Source organism: Myotis myotis, unplaced genomic scaffold (genome assembly GCF_014108235.1).
Source record: "Myotis myotis isolate mMyoMyo1 unplaced genomic scaffold, mMyoMyo1.p scaffold_m19_p_11, whole genome shotgun sequence".
NCBI classification, from domain to species: domain Eukaryota; kingdom Metazoa; phylum Chordata; class Mammalia; order Chiroptera; family Vespertilionidae; genus Myotis; species Myotis myotis.
In genome coordinates, this window is record NW_023416315.1 from 48,168,716 (window position 1) to 48,186,653 (window position 17,938).

At 39.2% G+C, this 17,938-nt stretch overlaps 1 protein-coding gene across 1 annotated transcript in view; it reads right to left on the minus strand.

The window, feature by feature from the left end:
- Positions 1-17,938, minus strand: part of CNTNAP2 (contactin associated protein 2) — a 1,817,652-nt gene that overhangs the window by 295,390 nt on the left and 1,504,324 nt on the right. The gene's annotated exons all lie outside the window — the stretch shown is intronic.

Genomic DNA, 17,938 nt, shown 5'->3' on the forward strand with positions numbered 1-17,938 from the left:
GACATTTTCACCTTCTGGAAAACAGAAGTGACACCCCAGTTTCTAGAGTCACAACCAATATGCTGCATGTTATTCTGGGTCGAGAGCAGAGGACCATGCTGCTTGAAGAATACACATCAAGTGCTGAGCATACAGGCAGAGTTTGCTGTTGTCATGGAATCAAAAGTTCAACAAAGTCAACCTTATCTCTTACATAATACATAAAAAAAATCCATTTAAAACAAAGCACCGCTTGGTCTACTTAATTGCTTTGAAGTAGTTGCTTCCCAGGCTTTCTTTCCTGCTGTGCATTAGCTAAATAAGGGACACGTTTTTTTGTCCCTTTATCTCTTGTTTATTTTAACAACTGAGTTTATGGGAAGTTTCCAACACAGAGCTGGTGCCCACTAAGTATTTATTTCCAATATAATGAGGAGTGGAGCTTCAGTTTGGTTTTTCCTCTTAGATTCCTTCTCCTGTTTACTATATACTTACCTTGTTTCAGGTCTCCTAACTCTATCCCATGCCTTCCCTAAATTAGGGAAGAGAACAAGGCTAGTTGCAAAGTACTGATTCTGGGATGGAGCAAAGACATCCAGGAGACATTCTTGGGAATGGACCCCAGGTAAATTAATGTACAGCACAGATTTCATTCACCTTACTAGGAAATCCCTGCCGCTACATCCTCTATGGTGCTGCTGAGATTGAGGGATCCCCTCATTTAAGGCTGGATGGATGGTAGGTACAAATTAGTATAAAGTCATTCCAAAAATTTACCTTTTCGCATGCTTTATTGCACTGTTCAGTCTGCATGTAAATAACGATTTTGAAATTGTACATACAGCTGATCACAGAAAAATGAAAGATAGCTTCATAATTAGGTTAGATATTCACTATTTACATTTCTTGGTAAATAATGCAGAGAATTGCGGTGAACCAACTTGGAAGCCTGCCCTTTAAATGCTATGCTGTTAGAAGCTGTTATTTATCCCTCTGACCTTCTAGAATGTCAGAGAACACACGCTCCCTCATGTATCAGTACACATAGAAACCCAGGAAAGAGTCACAGAATTTAGCCAGTGGTACTCAAACAAAAGTATTTTACAGTGCCTTAAGTATTTCATTGCTTTCAAATTTCCAAAATAAAGGTTATTTTAAAGTTGTTTATGAGCCCTAACTCTGGCTCAGTTGGTTGGCACATTGTCTCATACATCAAGAGGTGGTAGGTTCAATTCCTGGTCAGGGCACATACGTAGGTTGTGGGTTTGATCCCTGGGAGGCAATCTATCAATGTTAATCTCTCACATTGATGTTTCTCTCCCTTCCTATCTCTCTGTAAACACACACACACACACACACACACACACAAAAAAAAAAAAACAAACAAAAAAACTCTATCAAATCATAAGTAAGACCACCCAGAAAGCACTGTGATTCTTACTGACACTGCAGCTAAAATGACCAGACCTCAAATATCTCAGTGGAATCTTTTGCAAACCCAACTTCTTCTATTTAAACTTCCATCAATTAAAATCATGTCAGAGAAGGAACAAAGCCTTTCACTTTAAAGATGATACTTAATGCTTCTTGAAGGAACAAAACAAATGAACATACCCTTTAACAACATACTGTAATCTGACTACCAACTAGAAATGATGTTGTGTACTCACTCCTATGGAACTTCAGCCTGAGATTCTCTACAAGTTCATTATCACTAAGATTTACATGACTCTAAACCAGGGGTGGGCAAACTTTTTGACTCGTGGGCCACAATGGGTTCTTAAACTGGACTGGAGGGCTGGAACAAAGGCATGGATGGAGTGTTTGTGTGAACTAATATAAATTCAAAGTAAACATCATTACATAAAAGGGTATGGTCTTTTTTTTTTTTTTTTAGTTTTATTCATTTCAAACGGGCCGGATCCGGCCCGCGGGCCATAGTTTGCCCACGGCTGCTCTAAAGCACGGTTTCACAAAGTCCTGAGAACCATTTATCTTGTTGTCCCTACTCTTATGGCCCATGAGCTAAGCATGATTTTTACATTTTAAAAGGTTGAAAAAATCAAAAGCAGAATAATATTTTGTCATGTGAAAATTGCATGAAATTGAAAGTCAGTGCCCATAAAAATGTTTTAATGAAATATAGCCACAACATACATTGTCAACATGCCTCCTGTTGAGTACTTGTGACACAGATTATATGGCTCTCTCTCAAAGCCTAAAATGTTTATTATCTGGTCCTTTATCTAAAAAGGTTGTCAACTCCTGCTCTAAATAACCACTCTCCATCTCATTCCTTTGGGGATTTATTGAGCAAATATTACACAAATATTCCACTAACTATCGTGGTAGGAAACTGTCATATTAGAGACAGCAGATTATCTCTGAGGTGGGGAAAGAAACATTTAAACCACATTTATTTAATCCAACACTGAGAAATAACTTAAGCTTATTAATAAGTAACTTTTCTATTGGTTTTGTACTCTGTGACAGGCAGCCACATGTCACTTTTGGTACAACACATGTCTATTCTGAAAGAAAACTGGGTGCTCTACAGCCTGCCTTCAGAAGATTCTCATTATTTAGCTGTCCTAGGAACTAGATGATGGTATGGCTATACTAATCTTCTATGTATATAAAAGGCTAATATGCTAAGTGTCCAACCAGTCACTATGATGCGCAATAACCACTAGCGGGCAGACGCTCAATGCAGGAGCTGTTGTGACGTGCACTGGCTATTTACAGAGAAATGGCACCATGGACCTGGTGCCCACAAAGCAACACTCAGCTTCCCCCAAGTGGGACACAGGCCCCACCACCACCCAGGAGCAACACCCCACCAAATCGCTGCTGATGCTGCCGAGACCCCATGGCGCAAACTATGGCCCACAGCCCAGCCCAGCAACCGTGGCTGTGGGTGCCAGGTAGCAAGGCCTTGCTTCCTATCCCTAGTGACTAGTCTTGTAGTTTCTTCAGCTCAGGAACATGACTTGCTTTATAGCCAGGTGGAAACATTTTACACTATAACCAAATGTCTGTGAAACGTTTTCCCGTGCCTCATCTCATTTGATCCTCACAGAAGTCCTGGAGCAGCTAGATAGGAGACTCAGTAGAATCCTATTTTCTTTTCATTAGCCGGAAAATGGAGATTTAGAAGCTTGACCCGAATGAAAGAAGAAATGGTGGACCTTGAAAATGACTTAGGTTTTCTCACTGTGCAGAATATAGTCAAACACTGCTGCAGTTAAATATTTTACCCTTTGTTCTCCCTGCGTGATCTACAATAATCTGCTTCGTCTTGATATTTACTGCTGTGTTGCTGACAATTATCTGAAAGAGGAGTTGAGGTGCTTCACAGGGCTGGAAAAAGTTTAGCTAAATCAGAAGGCAGGTCTAATTAAGCAAGTTTATTCTATATCTACAAAAGGCTAAGTTGACTCGTGCATGCACAATATATATAAAGCTCTCGCTAGTGCCAATCGCACATGTGTGTTTCAATCTGTCATTGTCGATCGTGAATTTGGTTGACACTTCTATTACAGAGAAAGGGCGAATAGTGATATTAAAATATTTCTTCTAATTAATTTCCTTTCAATGTGCACAAATTCGCGTACTGGGCCACTAGTACAGATAACAGTGAACATAAACTGTAATTTTTAAAAAAAGATGGTATGGCGAATTTTTTTATTCTTATCCAAGGATATGTTTATTGATTTTAAAGAGATTTTAGAAAGGAGAGAGAGAGAAAGATGGAAACATTGATTGGCTTCCTCTGGTATGCATCCCGACCAGTGATCAAACCCACAGCCTAGGCATGTGCCTGACCAGGAATTGAACTCACAAGCAACATTTTGGTGTATGGGATGATGCTCCAATTAACTGAGTTACCTGGCCATGGCAATGGTATGGCTAATTTTATAAAAGATCTTTGAATGGGAGACTCTCCATGATATTCTGTAATACACATAGAATCAGTATGTATTCTTTTGTGCCTGACTCCTTTTACTTGACCTTACATCTGTGAAATTCTTCCATGCTATTTATTCAAAAAATATTTTACATTAAAATTGTGCTTTTTAAAAAAGATATGTTTTAAATGATGAGAGAGAGAGAGAGAGAGAGAGAGAGAGAGAGAGAGAGAGAGAAGAAGAAGAAGAAGAAGAAGAAGAAGAAGAAGAAGAAGAAGAAGAAGAAGAAGAAGAAGAAGAAGAAGAAGGAGAAGAAGGAGAAGAAGAAGAAGAAAGAAAGAAAGAAAGGAAGGAAGGAAGGAAGGAAGGAAGGAAGGAAGGAAGGAAGGAAGGAAGGAAGGAATAGGGAGAGTGAGAAACATCAATTGGCTGCCTCCTGCATGCCTCCCTGAGCCCACAACCCAGGCCCCAGGCACGTGCCCTGATGGGGAATTGAACCAGCAACCTCTCAGTGCATGGGATGATACTTAACCAACTGAGTTACATTGTCCCAGGGCAAAAATTATAGTATTTGATTTTTATAAAAGTGTAATACTACAGTATAATGAGAATGAACATTCTCCTGGTGTCTTTTGGGTTGGTTCCAGTGTTTTGCTATTGTGAATATGGCTGTTCTAAACATTCTTATTAATGTGTTACTTGTAAGGGCGCATTTATGTTGGGAATTAATCCCAAAGCAGAAATACTAGGTCATATAATTAGCTCTAGTATATACTTTCATTTACACATATGTTTAGCCTTAGTAGATACTTTCAAAAAATTGAAAGAGCTTGTATCAACTGATATTTCCACCAGCAGTGTATGAGAATTCAGATCTCAGTTCATTTATGAGTGAGCAAGTAATTACTTTATATCAAAACTTGTGGTAATTAAAGAACATTTGAAAATAAATGTTGGAATTATATATTCCAATCATTATGAAACTGTATTGCCAAAATTGATATGTACACAGTTTTATAAAATTTGCATATCTACACACTTCCATAACTTATATATGTAATTTTAAAATCTTTATAATCCTCCTATCTAATAAAAGAGAAACATGGTAATTGGTGTACAACAGCTACCCTTCCCATTGGCTAATCAGCGAGATATGCAAATTAACTGCCAGACAAGATGGCAGCAGGCAGCCAGGCAGCTTGAAACTAACATGAGGCTTGCTTGCTTCAGTGATGGAGGACTCCAACGTTCCCCGCCTGCTGCTGCAGGCCTCTGAGCCTGCAGTTTAAGAAACATTGTAACGAATATAGAAGCTAAACAAAACCCCAGAAACCTGCTTTCAGCTAGCCGGGATCTCAGAGCTGGAGTTGATACAGAGTTTCGATTGTAGAACCTAAACAAACCAGATACCTGCTTTCAGAAGAGGAGGCCTCAGAGCTGGAGCCAGAGCTAAAGCTGGCCCAGAATAAAAAAGAAAAAGAAAAAAAGGAGCAGTTGGGAGCTTCAGTCCCAGCCTGAAAACAGCCCTCAGCCCCTCACCCAGACAGGCCAGGCACCCCAGTGGGGACCCCCACCTGAAGGGTGTGTGACCAGCTGCAAACAGCCATCATTCCCTCACCCAGGCTGGCCAGGCACCCCAGTGGGGACCCCCACCCTGATCCAGGACACCCTTCAGGGCAAACCAGCCAGCCCCCACCCATGCACCAGGCCTCTATTCTATATAGTAAAAGGGTAATATGCCTCCCGGCACCGGGATCAGCGTGACAGGGGGCAGCGCCCCAAAACCCTCATCGCCCTGAGGCTCTAGTGTGACAGAGGGCGGGGCCACAACCTCTCTATCGGCCCTGCTCTGTTCCTGACAGGGGAAGGTGCCCCAACCCCCTGATCGGCCCTGCTCTGTGCCTGATAGGGGAGAGCTCCCCAACCCCCTGATCGGCCCTGCGGTTCTGTGTGTAACAGGGTGCGGCACCCCAACCACCCCCCACCCCCACTCCACGGGCCCTGCTCTGTGTGTGATGGGGTAGAGCCATAACCTCCCCATCGGCCCTGCCCTGGGTGTGACAGGGGGCGGTGCCCCAACTCCCCTATCGGCCCTACTCTGTGAGTGACAGGAGGCAGCGCCCCAACCCCCTGATTGGCCCTGCTCTGTGTGTGACAGGGGGTGGCACCGCAACCTCCCCATCGACCCTGCCTTGAGTGTGACAGGGGGAGGTGCCCCAACCCCCAATCGGCCCTACCCTGAGCGTGACTGAGGGTCGCATCACAACCTCCCGATCCGCCCTGCTCTGTGCATGACAGGGGGCGGCACCCCAACTCCCCAATAGGCCCTGCTCTGAGCCCGACCAGGGGCTGCACCTAGGGATTGGTCCTGCCCTCTGCCACCCAGGAGCAGGCCTAAGCCAGCAGGTCGTTATCTCCCAAGGGGTCCCAGACTGCGAGAGGGCACAGGCCAGGCTGAGGGACCCCCCTCCCCCCCGAGTGCACAAATTTTTGTGCATCGGGCCTCTAGTCATCTTTTAAATGTAGAGTTCCAGTGGACTTTGGATTGTTTTTTATTTTCTAAATCTTCACCAGAGGATATTTTTTTCTAATGATTTCTAGAGAAGTGGTAGAGAGGGAGGAGGGGGAGAGAGAGAAATATCCACGTGAGATAGACACATGGAATGGTTGCCTCCCGCATCCTCCCTACCAGGGCTGGGGAACCTGCAACCAAGGTACATGCCCTTGACTGGGAATTGAACTTGAGGCCTGTCAGTCCACAGGCCAATGCCCTAACTATTGAGGAAAACTGGCCAGGGCCGGACTTGTTTTTTAATAGAAAAATTGGTCACTATTCAATTATTTTGCAAATGGAAATGATTAACATCAGAGATGATAGAAATTTACAAGGCACAATTTATCAAAACCTTTGCATTTCTGATCAATGAAACTGAAAAATCAACATGATTCATTAGGTGGACTCAATAATGTACTTTTATTTAGTGTGATAATTACCTTTAGTTAACACTTTTGAATGTTAACTCTGATAGCCAATAAAATTAAGTATCAAAATGAACAAAACAGAGAGATAGATATTCAAATCGGTAATCCAAGTTATGTAAAATAATGTGTACTCAATCACTCTGCAGTTACTAAAAATTAGAGTAAAATGCATGCATAATTTCTATTAATATTTTAGAGAAAGTATTGATTTCAACTTTGTTATTTTAAAAAATGTGAACTGATACATTTATTATCTTTATACTTATTTTTGTGTGCTTGAAAAAATTTTAAGGATAGGGTAAAGATAAAAAAAATAAAGAATAGTACTTAACTCATGTAAAATAATACTAATAGGCCATCAATCATTGAGAACCTACACATATTGGACTACTTCTTGTATATAACATCTAATCTGAAATCAATTCTTCCTTATAGGCACGCCTATCTTCATTTTATTGATGAGAAGAATAAGACTCAGAAAAGTTATCTTGACCAAGGTCATCTGCTCATAAGTGTAGAGTGTGGATTCAGATCTAGATTATCTGGATCCCAAATGAGGATTTTACACACATACACACACACACACACACAAAAGTGTGTGTGTGTGGGGGGGCAAAACAAAAAACTGAAAAACCACAATGTCAGTTAAAAGCATTTGTCTTTTAATTTCAATTTATGATGAGGTGAAAGTATATCTTTTTAGATACACTTATCTTCCTGAAATGTCCAGGTTATTTATTTGTAGGTAGTAAATTTAAAGATATCTGTAAGGTTTTTTTACTCACACAAATCCCTTACTTCTTTAACTTTTGCTTTCTGTAAAAAAGGCCTAGAATAACCTCATCTCCAAATTAACCACTGATTTTAATAATATATTAAAGTTTATAGAAGTTTGCTGGTCAGCTAGGAGTTATAACACTTAGGTATTTCCAACCAAACCAAGAAAACAGAAAAAATAATTGTCAGCTGAGAAAAAAAGATGAAGTTACCACTGCAGTCATTTTTGATGAGCGATCTAAATAGTGTTCCAGAGATTTTAAAGTCATAAACAATAGTGTGTGAAACTCACACAGCAGTGCACTGTGCTGGAAACAAATAGGTTGTGGAAACAAATTCATGGATGGCAATAAAGTGGTTGAACTAGTACAAAGTTTCTGATGTGATGCTACAGCAGAACCCACCACCCACTTCTAAAAAATGATGTGTGGGTGTAAAGAAAATAAACTGAGATCTAGAGAGGGACCCTTCACCACACCTGTAAGATCTCCATCTTAGCACCTGTGCAAAAATTATTTAGCTAGCAGTACAAGCCTTCCTTGAAAGTTATGATCTTTATAAATTGAGGCCAATCTAATTTAGGGAGATAATCAGTAACTACAGGAAGTCTCAAAAACATGTATACACTTTAACAACTGATAGCTCAATTGATGTTTCTTTATTTTCACCCAGACTAAGCTTTGAACAAAGGAAATTCATTCTAAAATGCTACTGAAGGTTTGAAAACAGTTGAAGTACAAACACTATCTTTATAATTACTCAAAGTGTATATACATTTTGGGGGGAACACAGGGTGTCCCAAAAACATATAGATTCTTTAACAGTTGATAACTAGATTTTCACTCCTTTTCAGGTTTACTGATTTGAAATACTGGGTGAAGCCACATTAAGCTGTGAACAAAGAAAATTTATCCACAAGACTTTTTTATGGGGATACATAAAAGATAAAGTTTATTGTTCAAAATCAGCAACAGTTAATGAATTGAGGGTGCACACATAACGAATGAAATGATTCTTGATGTTGGAGATACCTTTGCTTTGCATTATCAGCAATGCCTGGACCAGAATGGTCATCAGTTTGAAAACAGGAATTGACAAAAAAGTATTCATTTCTATAGATTCTTTTAAATATTGGAAATGAACTGTATGTTAATAACACTAACTTAATAATCATTCAAAGTGTGTATACATTATTTTGGGACAGCCTGTATTTGTTATGTTAGCATAACCTAATTACATCTGTTAGTGAGCCTGTACATTAGAAATATTCTATTGTCCATTTCAAAGAGTTCCTGAATTCTGAATCTTGCATAGTCTCTCTATCAGAATTGTTATTTTTTAAAAAAATATATTTTTATTAATTTTTTACAGAGAGGAAGGGAGAGAGATAGAGAGTTAGAAACATCCATGAGAGAGAAACATCGATCAGCTGCCTCCTGCACATCTCCTGCTGGGGATGTGCCCGCAACCAAGATACATGCCCTCGACCAGAATCAAACCTGGGACCTTTCAGTCTGCAGGCCGACCCTCTATCCACTGAGCCAAACCGGTTTCGGCCAGAATTGTTATTATAGTAAAACTTAATTCTATGGGTTTTGCCTCTCTAACCTGGCATTACCATTACTTTGCTTCAGTACCATTTTCCTGAGGAATTCTGTCTTACAAGGGCCATTCTTCCCTTGTTCCCTTGCTGCTGCCTCCTCCTCCTCCCCCTCCTCTCTCCCTCTCCCCTTCTCCCCCCTCCCCCCTCCTCCTTCTATCATACTGAGAAACAAACAGCCTCTAGGCAGTTGGGTCTTGCACTTAGCTCAGTGGAAAAAAAAATCTAAAAATAAAATCCCAATTGGCTTCTGCAATTGTGAGCCTGCTTTTCTACCAGATGTTATGAAAGGGGGCACTCTGAATCTACTCTATAATTCCAGCAGAGAAGACTTCTCCTTTGTAAGGTTCTAGAAGTACTTGGTTATTTAAGAAAACAATCAATTATAGTCCGTGAGCTTTCATGCATTTCCATCACAGAATCACCAAAGCTAGACGTTTCTGGAAGAATCCAGAAAGTCAAAGTTTTAGCTATAGAGGCATAAGCAAGAGATGTAGAAATGGGAAACAGACACATGAAAATATGCTTAATATTATTAGTCATCAGAGAAATGCAACAAAACTACACTGAAATGGCACTTGACTCCCACCACAGAAGCTATAATAAAAAAGACATAAAATAACAGAAATTACTGTATAAAAAAGACAGAGAAGTACATGAGTTGACAAGATTTGGGGAAACTGGAATCATATGCATTGCTAGTGGGGTTGCATAATCACTTCTGAAAACAGCTTGGCAGTTTCTTAAAACTGAAACCCAGATTTATCCTATGACCCACGAATTCTATTAGTGGAAATCTATCTACTCAAGAGAAATGAAAGCATTCTTCCATACAAAGACTTTTAGGTAGATGTTCATAGCACCTTTATTTACAATAGCCTCAAAGTAGAAACAACCCAAGTGTCCTTCAACTAATGAATGGATAACAAAGTGTAGTATATCATACAAAGGACATTATTCAGCAATAAAATAAATAAAATATAGGTGCAAAATACAAAATGAATAAACCTCAAAACCATTATGCTAAGTGAAAAGAGTACAGAAGACCATATATTCTATATTTATATTTAAATAAAATATCCAGAAAAGGCAAATCTATAGAGACAGAAAATAGAGAGAAAGTGGTTGCCTGAGGCTAGGGATGGAAACAAAGATTAATGATAAACAGAAATCTTATAGGGGCTGTGGTGATTTATTACAACTGAGTGAATTTGCTAAAAGTCCTTGAATTGTATACTTAAAATGGGTGGATGTTATGGTATGTAAATTACACTTCAGCAAAGTAATTCTTAATAAGAGCTGGAGATAATTGTAAATACCATTTGGCAACAGGAAAAGACATTTTCTAACCACACATCTCACTGTAAGCCCTGGTATATGGAATCAGAAAATGGCACATTTTCTGGTTTCAGAGTCTTCTTCCATTTTGTGACTATGGACCTCGGGACTAAAGATCTCTATTGACTCCTTTTTGCAGGGGCTTTACCCAGCTGTTAAAGTTTTGATCAATATTTACATAGTAGAGGCCCAGTGCATGGTTGAGGCCCGGCCAACCTGCCCTGATGGGGTGGGGGGGGAGCCACCGTGGGACGTTGGCTGCCAGCCCTGCCCCCAATTGGGGGGTGGAGCCAATTAGGGCCTGAGCAGGCCAAGGGGAGGGGCTGTGGGAGGTTGGCTGGCTGGCCATGCCCCAGATCAGGCCGGTTGGCTAACCAGAGTGCGCATCATAGTGACCAGTCCTTCCAGTCATTCAGGTCCCTTGGCTTTTATATATATAGATTCCATTACTTTTGCTTTCTGTATAGGATCTAAGAATACCCTTCCCAGGATACGTCCTTTTAGTCTTCTCTCCTCACTCTTGAGCTCTATAAAAATTATTTAACATGAGTCCAGATTTTAAAATGGCACAGAGCAGCCAGCGGGTGTGGCTCTGTGGTTGAGTGTTACCCTATGAACCAGGAGGTCACATTTCAATTCCTAGTCAGGGCACGTCCCTAGGTTTTGGGCTCAATTCCCAGTAGAGGGCATGCAGGAGGCAGCTGATCAATGATTCTCTCTCATCGTTGTTTCTATCTCCCTCTCCCTTCCTCTCTGAAATCAATAAAAATAAATAAATAAATAAATAAATAAATAAATAAATAAATAAATAAATTGCACATTTTCCAACTTCTCCCATGTTCTAGTCTCATCCTTATTCTTTGTTCAGAATTTACATCCTTTACCCCAACCAGCTATACCTATCACCTTCCCAAACTATCTTCAAAATACAAACTACCTCATTCATCAAAAACCAAACATCCTTGGTTTTGCAGAACATGCCTAACAATAAAATTCTGTTCAACTATCACCATTTCCAACTGTAATATCCTGAAAATGCCAATACTTGTTAGCATAAAATCTTCATCTCAAGGATCATTTCTAAATTTTTTGGAATATTTTGTGTGTGTGTTTTGTTCAAACAACATGTCCACATTATCTTCAAGTTTTTGTACCTTTTCTCTCAATCCTTTCTCTCTTCTAATAGCTATCCCCAGACACATTGTACTTTTTCTATAGCAAGTAGAAAAAGTAGGTCAAAAGGTAAACATCTACAAGATTTTTCTTGGAAAGTTATTATTCTATTAATAACTTACACTAAAAATGTTATATTCATTAATAGTAATTTTAATTAAAGGAATTTTAATTTAATTAATAGTAATTTTAATTAATTTTAATCTTTGCATTGTTCTTGTTTCTTTCATCTCTTAAATAAAAAAGCACATAAATAACTTAGAGTTGTGTAAAGTTTCAAAATATTCACAGTGCTTTCTCATGGATGATCTCCTTTCATCCTTGTAACTTTGGAGGTACAAGGAAATAGAGATACACAGTTGAACCTGACAAGTATTGATTCCCAAATAATAATTCAGGAAGAGATCTACTACACAAAGAGAGACAGACTCTACCCAGGAATGAGATGCATCTTCAGGGTATAATACCAAATGCTACCTAATTGTTCACTAGTTCATACCTAATGTCCACAAAAAGGTCTATAAATTCAAGTCAAGGCCACCTCTAGTGAAAACATTTTTTTTGAAGTGAGAATTTTTATTCTTTGTCTTTTGCTTTTTTTTGCTCCTCAACTCCCATCTTCTACATCTTCTCTGCCTAAGGATGCACCCCAATTGCCTTTCCCATAACAGGAAGTTAATGCTCCTATTCTTCCTTTGTCCTGGCCCCTGTTAAAACTCACTTTTGGCCCTGACCGGTTTGGCTCAGTGGATAGAGCATCGGCCTGAGGACTCAAGGGTCCCAGGTTTGATTCTGGTCAAGGGCATGTACCTTGGTTGTGGGCATATACCCAGTAGGGGGTACGCAGGAGGCAGCTGATTGATGTTTCTCTCTCATCAATGTTTCTAGCTCTCTATCCCTCTCCCTTCCTCTCTGTAAAAAAATCAATAAAATATATTTAAACAAAAAACAAAAAACAACAACTCACTTTTGGAGAATAACATGATAAACCATCTTCCCCCCATTCATTGTTAAAAGAAGCAATGCCTTAATGAGAAAAAAGTCTACTCTTGCAACCCAGGCCTCTATGAATGGGGAGAGGGAGGAATGTTCCTGTCATCACTGAAATGACAACAGGGAGGTGACTACATGTTCTTTAAAGAGCAGCCCTACTATCACCATGGAACAGGTTTGCCAGTTCCTCCATGTTCATTCATGGAAGTCATGATCAGAAGACAATGTCTTTGCTCATAGTACACATAGGGGCTATCTCAGCACAGCTGGATCATCAGAAGCTAAAATAAACATCAGAACTGTCTAATACCAGTAAAGTAGAACTTTTAAAATACTCCTAATGGTGTCCTCAGTCACCATTGACTATTGAGCTTTCCTAGATGGATGTAAGGTAGTGTTCTCTACAAAGTAATTAGAGTAATTAAGAAAACAACCATTACAATTAGATCTTTAGAATCCATGTCTCCATCCCCTATGAAATGAAAGTAATTACAGATTCAATTACTCCTTTTCAGTGGGAATAGCTTAGGCCTTTTATAAATGCAAGATAATTATCTGTTCATTTTAGAATCTCTTAGAAAGCCCTTTGTAACCATTTCTGGATTCTATGCAAAGCATTCTTTTTTTGACTTTCCTTCTGGAATGCAAGTTCCCTGGGGTCGGAAATATTGTCTTATGCAGTTTTATAAACCAAATACGAGTAGCCGACTAAAAGTGCCTTACTCCATATGTTTTTCATGACTGAATAAATATATGCATATATATATATAGATGTTAACTGGACACAATCCTAAAATAGTAATCAGTATGTGCTTACTATCAATCATGAGATATGAGTAAGAAAACCTTTCTTGCAATTAGAGTTCCTTGAAGGCTCTTGAAACACTTTTATTATTCCCTTTCTGTAATTGAAGCTTTAATTTTGTTTAGAAAGTAGTATTCAATTAGAAGCCTCATATATAATTAATGTAATTAATATAGTAGAAAGGGCAGAACAATTAGATCTTAAAGACTAGAGTCTTGATTCAACTATGTGGCTATGTAAAAGTAAGTTGCTAAGTTTATCTGGGCCATTGTTTTCTTACATAGATAAGTTATGGTGTGTTTTGGTTCTGAAGGGCATGGACATATGCAACTCAAAATACTCCCCTTTGGCATATAGATTATTTTAAGCTAAAAGCCAGTGAGATCAGCAGACACAGGAAAAGTGCTAAAAACAAGGGAGAAATTTTCATCTTGTAAAGGAAATTTCCATTTGCAAAGATCTCTCCCTCTCCTTTGTCAGCAAGAGGAGGACTCTGAATAACTCCTGTCAATGAAGAAGTTCCTGACTTAAACCTGCATAACAAATTATACTTTTCCTGATAAACTTCTCATAACTTGCCTCTCCCACCCACCAGCTCCAAACCCCTGTCCTTTGGCTTAGGATGGTACATAAGCCCAAGTTCTAACCATCCCTTTGGGTTATTCATCGCTCCCTACTGTACATGCATAATGCACATGGTAGTCAACTTGTTTATTTTTCTATTGCTGGTGTATCTTTGGTCAGTCTAATTTAGAGAATCTCAACTGAAGAACTTAAGTTGGGTAGAGGAAAATATCTTCTTCCTTCCCCATAGTTCTTTGATTCTACTTATTTTTCTCTTTTTTTTTTCTTTGCTTCCTTGTGTTTGGTAGTTCTAGAACAAGTAGTAATTAATCATTTGAACAAATCTGACATGCTTAAGTAAATGTGTGGAATAAAAAATGTTCCCTGGCTGGGTTGGTTAGTGTCATCCTGATACACCAAGCTTGCGGGTTTGATCCTCAGTCTGGGCACATACAAGAATTTACCAATGAATACATAAATAAGTGAAACAATGAGTTGATCTCTCTCACCAATTGAAAAAATTTTAGGTCTATTTTTCATGGGCTTGGGTCATGGCGTTTGAGGACAGGACTTTTTGGTTCTATGTAATTTCCTCAAAAGCTATTAGTACAGTATCCAGGATATATTTTGAGAGATTATCTAGTTATCACCCAAATTTTCAGATGAGGTAGCAGATTTGGAATAAAACTAAGCCTGATCTAGGGTACCCAGCTAATTAGTAGCTGAACTAGGAAAAGCAGACCAATCTCCATTGCTCCACAATTTTAAAAAATGCATGTTTACATTTCTCAAATTCTGTTAATATAATTTCAATTATTTTCATTTACATGACATCCAAATCTATTTTCTTATCATATACGGACGTTACCTCACTGGACTGAGACTAGTATGAGCTGTTTACAGTTTACTTTGTCTATCTACACTTACATTTTCTCCAAGCAAGCGTTCCTTGAAGCAAAGAGGGGTATAGCCTTCTTGCCATTTTCATGTATTTTCATCTTTAGCAATTAATGACCAACTCCTGACATCTCCAAAATAGTCAATGAGAAAACCTTCACTTATACTGGCCCCACATATCTTAAAAAAAACAGGTATTTAGGGTTGTTTTGGTACACTCAGTGTTCCTGAAGCTTTATCTAACCAATAGACAAATGCAAGTGTTAGAATGCCATACACATCTGGTTTCTTATAACCCCCTTTGCTTTTACAGGGCTCATCTCCAGTCTTATTCCTGGCTCAATGGCCATTGGGTGAATTCCTTTCAGGTTGCTCATGGTTGGACTCATACCACAGGCTTTACATCTGGCCCACAGGCATTCTTGCTCACTGAACTCTGAAAGGGGAGGCCACTGGTAACACACCCATGCCCTCCAAGTGAAGGTAGGCAGGGATACTTCAGGCTGGTGTATCTCTGTGCTAACTCCAGAAGTCATGGTTAAGCTCTCTGATTCACTCTCTTGAAGTTCTCCCTTCCCACTCTCATAATGGTGGTGATGGTTGGGAGTATGCTGAATATGCAGACAACTCTGTAACGAAATCTTTCCTGCTGACCTCTTACACGTCTCCAGGAATATTTAGGCTTCTCTTTTGTCAACTGAGATAATTATGCAACACATATAATTAGAATGTGGGAGTGCTTGATTCTTTAGTCTAGTTCATGGCCTTGGAGCCAGTGCTGAAAATCCAAGACAAAAGAAGAAACCTAATTTGTGATACCCTCCTTGGATATGAAAATAATTCTAAACCCAGACAATTTTTATAACACCAAATTTTTATCTAATTTAATCTCTGTATAAAGCATTTCTTCACTGTCCCCACAGATCTCCACAAACATTATAAGACAACTAGAGGCCCAATGCACGAAATTCATGCAAGAGTAGACCTTCCTCCCCCCCCCCACCCCCCCACAACCCGTACCCCCCCCCTCCCCCAGCTACCCACATGCCTTCCCTCTGGCACCTGGGACTTGGGCTTCCCTCTGGCCTGCTGGCAGGCACCCAAGATCTGGGATTCGGGCTTCCCTCACAGCCCTGGCTTCATCCCGAAGGACGTCCGATCTAATTAGCATATTACATTTTTATTATTATAGATAATTGGATCTTCTACCTCCTACATTGTCACTTAAATAGATTGGTCTACCCAAAAGAGCATTAGTTCTGAAGAATTTAGCTTCAGAAGCAAATTCAACATACCTTGAATTGTTTTTATTTTATGGAGTTGACCATCTTAAAAGATGCTATTTTTCAATGATACAAGCATTTTTCTTTGAATTAAAAAGCACTGCTTTTTCTTCCCATTGCCTTTTCTAAAGCCCTTTCCAGGTAATACAAATCCATAAAAATTATTCTTCCATCGATTACTGCCACAATCTTTTCTCTACAAATATCACATGGTCTTTGACACACTTTGTCATTCCCACTTTACCACAGCAGGCCATTGTGCTCCTCTAGTGGACAGAAAGACTTGTTTGAATGTAGAAGTGGTTTTCTTTACCTGTCTCAGAACTCTGCAGGAACCTTAAGGTGATCAATATTTGTTTTTATTTTATTAATATCTCGATGATGCTGTGGGAGGTTAACATGTGAAAAAGGCCTCTGCAACAAATAAAACCCCAAAACATCTTTCAGAGGCAGCCATGGAAAGAGCCTTATGATTACTGTTGGACTCAACCCTGAAGGATGAAAGATGACTAACGAAACTGAAGATGAATGATTTTAAAATTGGGGGAAAGCCAAAAGTTTACATATAAGATAAACCCAGGGAAGAGAAAGCTTCAGGGAGAAAAAAGTGGCCAATTATATTAAATACTGCAAAAATCTCTAGCATTAAAAATTAAAGCATGCACATCATGTATAGGAACAAGGAGATCATTGGTAGACACATCTCAAAGACTCCCAGAAAAGTAATGAAAAAATTTTTCAAAAATTGATCATCAAATGGGAAATGAGAGAGTAGAGACCAAGCCTAAACTCTTGTTTTAAAGTTGGAATGAGAATTGAGAAATGGAAGAAACAATAGGACAGAAGCGAGAGCAGTTTACAGCATTGGGAGATTTGGTTTGTCGACTGGGAGCTGAATCAATCAATTACTGTTTATCACTTATGTCTGCAATAGATTTGCCAATATTATTTCCCAAGCTTGGAAGCAAAACTCATGAATGCCTTATGTATACAGATAGCATAGAAACAGCATATAATTTTCTCCAGATTATGATTTAAAGTTGCATGTAATTAGGACTTTCTGACATTGCTGGGAAATCTAAATAGCAAGTTCAGCATCCTCTTATTTCCCATTCAGTGAACAAAGAGCACCTGGGTCTCTTCAAATCATAACTAATCAAGCGAGGTACATCTGGCCTTTCTGCATTATGATAGCCAACACATTTTGGAAAAAGATTCTTGGGCTTGCATTCCTGGAGAAAATGACTAAAAGAAGATCCAACTAGATAATTTCACAGTGAAGTTCAAGCTTTGTGGTTAACTCTAGCCAGCTGGGTCTTAGATGTTTGCAGAAATTCAGTAACCCTCATCGGGATATTCTAAAACTTCAGTTAATTAGATTTTAATAAACAAGGTCATCTTTATTGGCAAGCTTACTGTGTAATTTAGAGGGTGAACCATTTATGAGGCAGTCCAACTTATGCCAATTAAAAGGCATATAAATCCTCCCCTCAGAAGAAAGGTGATAAAATCCATCACTGTTAATTGAGGGAGAGCAAATACCATCAAAAAAGGAGTGAGTAGCCTGAACTTGTGGAGCTATGCACATACTAAACAATGCAAAACTTAATTTAGCAGCAGTTCTATGGAGAGAAAATAA